We start from the raw sequence: 13,102 nt of genomic DNA on the forward strand, positions 1-13,102 counted from the left end.
TGAGGAGGATTGATATCAGAGGCAGTGATTGTCTATATGGGTTTTAGATTGAGTTGCCGCTGTGCAATTCTGGGAACTTTTTACAGCAATCTATAAAGATTGTAATGATGGAAAGCCCTCGATCTGGGAGAACTGATTACATCATTCAGAGGATCTTCTCCAAACCGAGTCTAAACCATCATCGTATTGCCCCTCACTCACTCGCCCTAAATATCCAGAGCTTTTACATTCCACTTGTCATTTCCCTACAGGCCGAGACGCTGATGGTAAGATTGGCACTTTGTAACTCCTCCTCGTCATCCTCATCACATGCCCCCCCCCCCCCCCCCCCCGCCCCCTCTCTCTCTCAACTCTCTAATGCTTCTCTTCTTACTCTTTCAGCATGAAATGCATGTATTCGTTCGTCGGACCAACATATACCGATTTTCGCATGCTTTAATGTGTTTCGTTGTTTCGTTTCGTGTTGTTTAGACGTGCTATTACACCATGCTCCTATTGGCTGCTCAATGTAAAACCGCCCCGCCCACAGGCAGTGACCGCGTGTTTGATCTATAGGCTATGATAACGTCGAATAGAGTTGAAGTTCTATAACTAGCATTTATATCCTTCCCTGCTGGCATGACATAGCCTAGTTACCATAGTAGCTTTTTTTTACGCACATTTCTTTCTTTCTTTCTGTTCAGTATTGACCAGTTTTTATTCAAGGAATAAAATCACAACGGCGAGTTCCGATTGCTATCTCATCTGTGTAACTTCTCTGTGAGTCTACTCTGTGTTATTATGGCGGGGTCCATTCAGTGACACAGGCGTGATGTTCCCACAGACACACCTGACCGGCCAGTCAGCACTCAGCAGAGATGCTATCACTGCGCTAACTGACACAATTCCCCACTGGCTTTCCCTTTACAGTGTAACATTTCGTCTGAACACGGAGCAACGCTAAACCCAAATATTGTGCATTGTTGGTAAAGAGGGTCGGGCAACTCGCGAGCCATGATAGTTCAGGTTGTGTTCTCTAATTAAGTATTCATGAACCAGCGCTGGGAGCGAGGTATAGGTTTACATGATGACATTGGTTGGTTCCACACAGGCATCAGTCCCCCATGTGTAATGCTCTCTTTCCCCCACTAGCCGACAGGCCATCATTCCTAGTGTACTTCCAGCAATGATATCAAAAAGGTTTTTGGTCAAGCCAAAGAGAGGTCACTCTAATAATACCCAAGGTCAGCTGGTGGGAGCCAGCGAGTCTCCCAGTCATTTTTCATTTGTTCACAGAGTTAATGACAGTTGCAGGGGGACGAGAACTTGGAGCCAGTAGCCATGTGATGTCACCAACACATGCCAGGGGATTAGCGGGGCAAGCAGGGGACAAGGCGTGTGGATTATGCAGAGGAAAATACGACAACCTCTACTGCTCCAATCAACTGTACGTAACGTTTATTCTTAGTGAGGAAGAACTGTGGTTGCATGCATGCATGCAATAATTTCATGACACATCATTATATGTGTCATGAAATTATTGCATGCATGCAACCAGCACTGAACTTTGTGGGAATAAAGCAGGCATCACATTAAACAACAGTCAGCCGACATTAGCCTATAATAAAAAAGAGAGATATGTAGGAAAGACTTTAAGTATTGAAACAGTTAAATGTAAATGTTGTGAGAAATGTTCCACATTCCTTACAAGTCTTTTCACATTTACAGTCCTATATTGACACAATAATTTTACATTCTCTTCACAAATTGCAAAAGCTGATACTGTGATTTCATGCAGACAGAATATAAACAATGAACACACCTTATTTAATCATTGGCCACACAGAACACAATGGACAATGAACCCCTCCTTTTCTGTTTGATGATGACCACTCCATGCAGCTCTTCTTTTATGACCTACAAGCTAGAACTGCCCATAAAACATTACAACAATCATATTGGGAATGTGTCCAGCAGCTGTGCATGTGTCCTGCAACATATAGTCATTTCAGGGTTTTTAGTACTGCTTTTCATATTTATTTGAGCCATATGCTGTGTTTCTGCACCTGCTGGTCATTTTTGCCACAATGTGAAACTTTGTTTTTTCTCCTTTCTTTCTTTTTCTTTTTGCATATGAAAGCATAATTTGATTTATTTTCATTATACAAAAATATTCAAAAGCAAAAAAAGAACGGTAGTCGTATTTTCAATTGTATTCCTACTATTTAAAATACTTTAAAGAAGACAATAGTTTGGAGACATGCAGATACATGTAAATATACAGTAGGCTCTCTGTTTGAACACAAGGTCGCAGCATAAACATGAACTGCATTTTGCATTACTTTCGGATGAGCGAAGCTGTCAGACCAATAACATGAGCCTTCAGTCCAACTTTCTGCCACTTATCCCCCATTTTAGGACCAAGGGGTCACGTGAAAATTGAAAGTGACAGTCAAGGCAACATGTTGAACAGACTGATTGGACTGGGCCTGTCACGGCCCAGATCAGAGCTCTTTAACACCAAGCCTTTCAAAGGTCTGTCTGTTGGAGCCAACAGGCTCCCAACAACACTATGCCATGCTCCCTACTAAGTGAAACAAAGTGCTATCAATCCATCACCCTTGGAAATAATTATTTATGTACCTTCACGAGTCTGATCTCACAGCAAATGTTTAGTTATAAGTAAAATAGTCTAATTTAAAGAATTCTGAAATTACAGATGCACATTATATAATAGGGCTATTATTGAGGAATGGAAAGTTATTGTTCATACCCTTAAAGAAACACACCATGAATGTCAAAAACAAACACTTAAAAGTTCACTGAAACTCTTCCATTTTTTTTATCAGTCTCTGAAAGGAGTCAGTCCATATTCCATGCCGTTTTAGATGAATGAAGTCCAGTGGTGTTCCTTTGTGGCTGTTTGAATGAAAAATGTTTATCACCTGTTTTGCGGATGATTTAATGAGCACATGATGCTGTCACATGAAAGCCCCTGTGCTTCATAGCAAACATTCCCTGTCAATTTATACCATTTGGTTTCATATTCAGCAATGGCACAAAAACTCTGTCTAAAGTAATCAGCTCTGCGCCATCCACACGGATGGTAATAACTAACGTCATTACTGCTATTACTTGGGTCCATCTTTGAAATGGAGGGGGAAAGAAAATATTATTGTCAGGTGGAAGAATAACTTATGATCCTTTTTTACGTCCTGCTGAGAGCCCTTGAAAATAATAATACAGCACAGCAGAGGCACATGAATGCTGTTATAAATCTGATGGGATTTGCATATTTTGTCTCTGCAGAAGGAAATAGGAGCAAGGAAACGCATGGTATTATGGAAAAATGGAATCATTACACTCTGGGAAATAGTTCCTGTAAGGATATTTTTCAGGTCACTGATTCTCAAACATTTTCATGTAAAGGACTGCCAAATTAATATGCATTTGGCCACGGACCTCCACCCAAATATTTTGTGTTAGAATGTTAATGTTGTTAATGTTTCAGAAATGTTCTAAATTCATTCAATAAAATCTCAAGATTAAAAAAATAAATAGAACTACATGCTCACAACGTATTACAACAATAGCTAGCATATAGGCTTAAAGTAGTTAAACTTGGTGTGCATTCGTTCATTTTGCTGGAGACCCCCTTGAACCTCCTCAAGGACCCCTTGGGGTCCTCGGACCCCACTTTGAGAACCACTGATATGTTCTCCAGAAGTTGCAAGCACCCTGAATGATCATCATCCAAAGATTTTAATGTGTTCTCTCTTCTCTGTAAAGGGCTCTTCATGTGGTTAAAATAAATTCTAAGAAATAAATGTCCATTCTTTCATCAGAAAGCCTCAGATTGTGTAATCAGAAGAAAGAAAGAAATAAATCAAAGACAATGTCCTCATCTGTTTTGACCTTTGACAGTCTCTGCTTCCTTAACGGTTTTCTTTTTGCAATGTTTTTTATTTTATTTTATTTTGCATCTCCAAATTTCTCTCTCTCTCTCTCACACACACACACACACACACACACACACACACACACACACCTCTGGTTCTGTGGTGGTTAGTGTACCACGACAGGAAAACTAATTTACCCATGTGCAGTTAAATATTCATTGCTATTTTATTTATTTATTTTATTTTTGAATTTGTAAACTCTCTAACACACTGGATTACACATTTATAAATTAACTCTAAGGATTTTTACTGTGTAGGTCCTGTTGAGACCAAACACTTTCTCTGAGTAAGATGAACCCTGAAGATTTTACCATATGCATGAGTTGAGATCTATGTGATACTAATGAACAAACTCTTATGTTATGTGTTTTTATATTATTTATTGTATCAAATCGAAATGAGTGAAGCACATGTGCCATTTTTGCTCTGTCAAATAATACAAACCAGAGAGGGGTTTTAGAAAACACATGGGACTTCTACTTGAATCATATATGATTATAAATAGAACTATTGGGAAATAGGATACTAAAACAAAATAAATCCAAAAATAAATTAGATTTGATATTGATTTCCGGTGGACGTTGGAAAAAATCCAACGTCAATTTCCTGGAGTCTTGTGATATGGGGTCAGCAAAGGGTTTGTAAAATTAAATGTCTTCCCTTTACTCTATAAGGGTTATAAGATGTCTATTGTTGAATCTGACTTGAGAAAGACACGTGGACTATACTGAAAATCAATGAGGAATAATCTTGAGTTACAACAATGCCATCCACATTTGCAGGAGGCATCACATTGGCAGGTTTCCTCGCGCACTGTGATTGGCTGGGGCAGCGTTAACAAAACACCCATGGGCAGGTCACTACAACCGTCTCCTCCAGGGGCTGTTCCCCACAGCTGACCATACTGCCCTGTGACATCACGTGCATGCACTGTCTGCCACTGTCAAATACGTAGGGTTGTTTTCACTCGGATGGTGCACAAATGGACCCATAGCTTGTGTGTGTGAGAAGAGAAGATGCATTCTTGTTTGTCTCTTTAAGCAAGTAAAAAAAAATAGTGGTTAACCCTCAGTTTAATGTCCTTAACCTCAATTCATGCAAAAAAAATATAATCAAAACCTCAGAATCTCCATCAGAATATTTAAGTATAAATGTGTATGCAAAGGTTCCTTGTGAAAATATCTTCACTTTGAAGATACCGGGAATGCATACATTTATTGAAATAATCAGTTATAATGATGATGATATGATGATGATGATAATACATCACATACACATGTGTTCAATAAATCGTATCAGTATGCACGATGTATGCACACAGTGTACATTTTCTTTTAAAATAATTTAATATTCATCACGTTAAATGGGGTGTGGCCACTTTTAGGAAAAGGGTCTATTATAGTTGAACTAAGGACAATATTTAATTCTACAGAGACAAATGAAGAACAAAATATCTTGTTTTCCTTGTTTTAGTTGTATTGGACACGGGGACACACACACACACACACACACACACACACTGATACATTAGAGGTGTTGCTTTAATTTTGTGATACATGTTTTAATGTAAAAACCAAAACCATCTTTGGTCCCTCCTTGCCTGTAAAGGATCAGGTAAAGGCTTTTCTGCTGCCTTCCAAAAGCAGAATCCATGTCCACCCCAACATCAGAATTTTCCAACCCATGCTCTCTCTCTCTCTCTCTCTCTCTCTCCCCCCCTTTCTTTTTGTGATTCCACTGATCTGAGCTTGAAATGCGAAGACAGCAAAGCACTAAGCCTTCAAACGTGTGATTTTTTCAAAAGATCTCTAGAAGCAATCTCTGCCTGACTGACCCCTGACAGCTGCAGATCTCTGTATTTCTCTCTCTGCTGGCACTTCATTTGGTAGAAAAGCTCTCACATTCACACCTCTGTCAGGCAGCCCAAGTGTTTATTATGTGCATACACACAGAATATCCCATAGTGCATGCTGCAGCCTGCAGTCTTTTAATACACAGACTGCAAAAAAAATGCACAATATAACCTCAGACAGTATATGCCGGTATTCTTCTGCTTCTTTCACATTTTTTGGCCCCACACACACAGACAGACACAGACAGACACACACACACACACACACACACACACACACACACACACACACACACACACACACACACACACACACACACGGTGTATGTGTATGTGCCTATACATATGGTATGCGCAGACCTCTGTGCCCATGCAGCCTGATGACATCAGTGTTTAGGCCTACAGTGACACTCAACATGGAGATGTATACAATAAACATGACTTCTATGTCCCTTTGTGATTTCAACTTACTGAAGATTGAAACATACAGTAGGCTAGTACAGTGTAGAGAGAGCGAATCAGAGGGCGAACCAAATGATTGTAAAAAGGGTGGGGGGGGATCATATATCAAATCAAATTAAACAAAAAAATTACCATAGTCGGAGATATGATAGCATTCACGCCAACACACGATAATAAGAACAATTGCACTGTGCCTTTTTCCCCCCCACATATTTTTTTCTTTCGACACATCGCAGTTTGCCATGGTTTGATTACGGCCGTTTATGTCCGTTTGTCGCCTGTGATTCTTCAGTGTATAGCCTATATGTGCTCCTGGTGCCTCCCTCTCTGGAAATGAGGCTGCAGGCTCTATCATTAGATCGGATGGCAAGTCTTTATACAAAGTGTTTTGCATAATTACATACCAAAGCCAGAATAGCCACCCTCAATTTTTATGGGTCACAAACCATCAACAATTGCCGCATTATTGTCCACCAAAGTCCAGCCTCAGCAATGACAAGGAACAGGGGAGGAGGGGGGATCTCGTCTGCCTATATCTAAGCTTATTTGGGAGATTTAATTTTCTAATAATAATAATAATAATAATACATTCAAAAAGTAAAGGAGATTCTATTCTAAAAACTGACAAGTTGTATAGTTGCAAAGACTGACTGGACTTCTGTCTGTTGTGGAGAAATGTCTGCAGTTTCACACCGGCGTAAACCTCTGTCGTCGTGACTCGTGGTAACGAAGATAGAGCCTATTCTGAAATCTAGAAAATGAAACATTATAGCCGACCCCCCGACCTAATACACTCATCTTATGGTTTACTTTTCCGTGGTTTGCATAAAACATGAATTTAAAAAATGCATTGCCTTCAACGGACCTGTCAGTTACTATATGATTATTATTATTACTACTGTTATTGGTGTTGCGCTACTTATTATTACTCAATATCCCGTCTGTGCTGCTACAATTGTTAGAGTAATTAGGCCCATATATATAGCCATATAGGTGTACTTCACAATGGCTAATTGAACGACATTAGAGGATTTGAATAATTATTTGGGGGAATAACCATAGGCATATTAAAAACGTAGATTGTATACTTTAATTTAAAAAGCTACATTTATATCACATTTTAATTTGTTTAGTTTTAATGATAGATAAACGAACGTTATAATTATGACTGTTTTATTGTTATTGTAAATGTTGTATTCGTTTTTAAAGTAGCCTATATTTTCTATTGTATCCTCGTATTAATACACCCACCAAGAAACCAAATATATGATCACAGGACATCAATGAAAAACAAATGCGGGTGAAAGATGCCTGGTTTTAAAACTGGGAACACAGTACAGGCTAACAAATAAACACAAACGAATGTATGACGATGCAGTCTAGACAACTAAAGCCGATTTGATCTTGACATCTTGTTGTAGGCTAAACGCATTGTAGGCCTAAGCTTTCAATCAGAACAAAAACAATACTTTTTCATGGTATTGTAAAAATAGTTTTTTCAGTAACCATATTAGATTGTGTATGGCCTTTATATTATTATACAGCCTTTGTTGCATATGTAGAAAACGAAATGATTTGTGAAACATCAGCCTATAGTATTTGATACAACAGCTTCTTAAACTGCAGCCAGAAAAGAGGACTGGCAGGGGACTAATTCATATATCCGTAATTTGTAACTATATTGACAAAATAATGTTAAAAGTATAGCCTTATACTCATGCAGTTTCAATTTGATTTGATTCTAAACTTCATTTTCCAACAACTCCAACTCTGACTATTTCATCTGCGTTTTGATGTGGTTCTGGTGTAGTTCAATAATTTGTCGATTCGCAAAGGGAATAATAAGTAGGATTATCCTACTTATTTTAATTAGCCTAATAATATAATAATTAAATAATTAGGCTAAATAAATAAAACCCGTTCCATGAAAACTCACACAATCACAATATCCTATATATATGTATTGCCATTTGCCCGTCATAATTTAGAAAATAAATGGCCCACGCTATCATTGATTCTTTCTGATAGATTTCCCAAAGTGGCTCAATTAATTTTGAGCAACTCTGCAAAAAGGAAACGTATATTATAGGCAGCAAGCATTGTAGACACAAACAATATAGAAAGTCCATGCGTATATTGCTGCGGGTAGCATGCAAAACAGCGCCATCTCGCTGCCGTGGGGTGATGACACTATAGCTCCTGTCAAAGTTATGTGTACAGTCAGACTACTAGATCCCTCCCCACGTTCATCATCACAGTGTTTCAACTGATCATCTTCCTCGATTACTCCCTGCATGGGGCGACGACTCTGGCAAACAGAAATGCTCCGCTTGTGTGCGCATTGCCAATCAATATAGTTCAACATAGGCCTACACAATTGGAAACTGTCTTCATTTAGCCCACTAACTGTTTTGATGGTTTTCCATTTTATCATTTGAAATATAGCCTATGTATCAAAAATATATCTGAATTAATAAATAATTTCTATTATTATTGTTGTTGTTGTTGTTTTTCTGTTGCAAGTGGAATTGTTTTGAAAGCATCAGAGTGATTCCAACGTGGTGGAGTGGCGATGTTCAAAAGCGTATATAAAGTTGTTCGGTCTTGTTAAACGCATGGTCTAACCCCCAGGAGTTTTCCTTTCCTTCATAACAAGCTTCTCGACAAATGTCAGCTGCAGCCCTGCTCAATGCCATTTGATTTAAGTGAACGGGGGCCCATAGGATGGATGGCTGCGCTGCGCCTGCTGCATGTTTCAAATAGGACATCACATGTGACATCATGTCGCTCACAATGATGGAATCCGAAGTTTTCTCGGACAGTTCTCTTAAGTTACAATAAACTTCGTTGTAGTCATATATTTAGAAAATAAAAAGCGGCAATTCAATAAGGCTCGAGAGATAGCTACTGTATATGCATGAGACATCACGAAAAGTATAGGCCTATAGGCTATTTCATTCTTTTTTGTATTTTTATTTGACCTATTTTTCATTGAGAGGAGAATGATGATGATGATATAGATATAGTGTTGGTGTTGATGTGTTGTGCAGGGGTTAATGCCTGCCAGGCAACAAAAACAGTTTACGCCAGACGTGAATCGTCTAAACACAATAATAGCCTATATTAGGCTATACTCATTCTTATTATACAGAATTATAACTTGGCTCAGAGGCAGATTAACAGTTTGCCGAAATATAATGGGCCTATTCGTCAATGCAGATTCCATTGATAGAGGGTTTTAGTAGACCTATCTACGCGAAATAAATTCTAGCCACCATTCGATTGAGCTTTTCGTTGCTGTCAGGCAGAAATTATTTTAACTTTTTATGTGTTTTTTGTCCCCTCGTAAATAATTCCACTATTGTGTCACACAGAAATATCAAAAATAGCCGATCTAAGCTCACAACAATGATGCCACGCGTTGTGAGCTTATAGTTTTGCTATTTTTGAATTTGAATCCCGAAAAGTTTTTGGACATATGAGGTTTCCATGCACCCGACAGCACGTTTAAACGTTTTTGGGTTAATTTCGTTCACCTCCTTCAGGAAGAGGAATGGAACGTATACTGTGATGCGGCCACTGATGCCTTCGGTAGTGCGCAAAACTGTTTGAAAATGACACAAGCAAGACATGGCAAGCAGCTTTCTATTACATTTGAACAATGTATGCAGATTCTGTAGGTGTAGGATAGGATATAGACTAATGTCCATGCACTCACTGTACTGTGTAGCCTTTACATCACCACCACTCATCATCATCATCATCATCATCATCATCATCATTACACGCACCACACGCGAGCGCGCGCGCTTTGCCTTCGAGTAAGGTGAGGCTCAAGGATATTACATTTGAATCTGTCAGTCTAAAAGTCTGTCAGCTGTAGTCACATGTAGGCTTATATACACCCAGGCCAGGTCCATAATCACAATTATTTCTGAATAACTAGCGCAGATAGACTGACAGACAGCCACCGCAGCGCAGCTAATGGGGATCTTAATAAAGTATCTGCTACCCAAGTATCAAATCAATACAAGATGTAGGCCCATATCGACCAATACGTATGAAGTAGTCTACATGAAGCAATACGTTCAGATTGTCAGGACACAAAGGGCTATGTTAAGCCCAGAGGAGAGGCTGCTATACAGCTGCGGTGTGCCGTGTCCTTCCTCGGGCTCACCACACTCGGGCTAGTAGCCATGTGAATATGCTATATCATTGTAAAAAAGAATGTAACTCTATATAGAGAGCGAAGGGTTTAACTTGCTGTGTCTCTGCTAGATGTTAAATCTTAAATCAAGCTAACATTTCTGATTAAAAAAAATCTGAATTCCAACAGCCAATAGAATCGTCTATTTCAGCCTCTAGGTCATGGTCAGATGAATACTGGAAGCTCGCCTAAAAACGATGTTGCAAGATACACTTCTCTTAAACAAAATAACAGGCACGGCACCTGAAAGATGATGAGTTTGTGATTTGACATGCACAATTAGGTAATTTTGTATAGGCAATACATGTTGTCTAATACTTCTTAGCCACATTTGCATTAGTTTTAATTAAATTCCCCATACATCCTAACAGTGCGCGCGTGTGTGTGTGTGTGTGTGTGTGTGTGTGTGTGTGTGTGTGTGTGTGTGTGTGTGTGTGTGTGTGTGTGTGTGTGTGTGTGTGTGTGTGTGTGTGTGTGTGTGTGTGTGTGTGTGAGAGAGAGAGAGATTTGCCCCTCTCTTTTGCATTCTCTGAATCTCCCTTTTATATAGAATAGTTATAAGTCAAATAGGATACATTTATTTTACAAATGTATATCCTGTTATTGTGGTGCGGTGGTGGTGGTGGGGGGGGGGGACTAATTATCATTGGTTGATACTAGGCCAAGCATGTGTTTTTATATGGATGGGGAAAGGTATAGACTATAGGCTATAACGTTAGCACAAATACAAAGTGCCGATGGAGGGAGAAAAGGAAAAAACTAATTTTCTTAATGTTAGAGTTAGTTGAGTAGAGTGCTACTGTGTGTGGATGCGCAACGGGACGCCTTCGCAGTTCGCAGCGTCGCTCGCTTTAAAGTATAGCCTCAAGCTGAGGTCTCCGGAGGTCTTTTCCCTGACAGTTCCACGGACAGCGGGTAGATGGCACAATTTTCTTACATTTATGGGCAGATTGCAGGGAAGCCCGCAAGTAGTACACGAATTGAAACAATTTCTAGACTATAATACACACAAGACATAACATAGGCATACATAAATATATAAAAGACCACGATAACATTAAAAGCTAAAATTGAAAAAGGAGAAGAACAAAAAGTTACAATATATATTTCCATAAAGGATGTCAGTAGCCTACGATCTATAGCCATTTGATGTTGATGTGGAGTGGACTGGAGCCTATATACCCAAACAATATAAATACAACAACTAAACTGTACAATAATAAGTAGTTAAATACTACTAATAGTCTAAATAATACACAGTTGTCATTGTTATTATTATCATTGTATGTTGTTGTTATAAAATGTGTATTCCAATATTCACTATTAGGCCTATATTGTCATGCCTATATATCTTAGCGTTTTTGCACTGGTATGATATTATAAGTTGTTATAATATCAGTTCCACTGATGTCTACTCTACATGTAAGCAAGAGGTGCCACATGCTAATTTGTCACGATCATATTGCCAAGGTGCGTATACTATTTTAATGAACAGTGCGTGAGCATAGCACGGAGAGTTTGCACTTTGCAGTGTGCATGAAGAATATGTTGTTACTGTAGCCTAGTGTAGACTATTAGACAGAGAAAGGGAGCTAGAGAGGGGGAGAAGGAGGGGGAGACTATCACCATCTTATTAACCACTTGAACCACTTGCATCCATATTCTGAAGGGGACGACGACGACGTTGTAACAGATCTACAACTATTTTGAGAGAGATTTGGTAGACGGAAAAGGCGGTCCAAGTGCAGTTGCAACTAAGGTCGTTTCACTAATATAAGATTCCAATGGTTACACACATGCCTAGCCAGCTGGCTAAAAGGACGTCACAGCCCCAACTAGATTTGATCTCCACACACTTTTAACAAACCTCAACAGCCATCATGACATGCATGCATACTGTGACCAGGAGTATAGGACGCTTCTGCATGCCTTGGTCCTTAGCATGTATAGGTAGAATGTTAACTAGTCTAGCATTATATGAGACTACGATGTTTTGGCAGCTTACATGTCAAAAACGTATCACCTCACACAGACATAAATAAAAGTGATGCAGCGCCAAGTTACACCTCGTTAGCCTTTTTTCACAAACTAATAAACTACAAAAAGTCCAAATTATAGAGTTCAGCAGCATGCACGCTCTGTCAGTGTCAACTAAAGCCAGCCAAATAAATGTAGTGATCCAACTCAAACGCAATTTATATAGCCTATCGTGATTCAAGAAACTATATTTATCGCCAATTTGACCTTCCTTTTCCCCTAATGTTTGTGTGGTGGTGATGGAACAGGCTAACCATATTAACTGATTAACATTAACCAAATGCAGTTGCAGTGATTTTGGAAGCACCGTCCTTAAACCATCGAGTGGTGCACGGACATGGTTTAACATCATGCTACTACACCATGCAATAAAGACCTATAGTCTGTCACCACAGTCCTAGATTAAACAGAATCAGCCCCATGCACCATCATCATCATAATCATCATCATCATCATCATATTATCGTCATCACCATAACCATCACCAATGGCATACTCATCACTGTCATCTTCAGCAACACCATATAGACAGTCACACATCACACATCAATGCCACCAAACAGCAGGAATCACGTGGTGAAGCTGGCTGGCGTACCCAGCTTGCAT

This window comes from Protomyctophum parallelum (assembly GCF_964188405.1).
Source record: "Protomyctophum parallelum genome assembly, chromosome: 4".
In the NCBI taxonomy this organism is placed as follows: domain Eukaryota; kingdom Metazoa; phylum Chordata; class Actinopteri; order Myctophiformes; family Myctophidae; genus Protomyctophum; species Protomyctophum parallelum.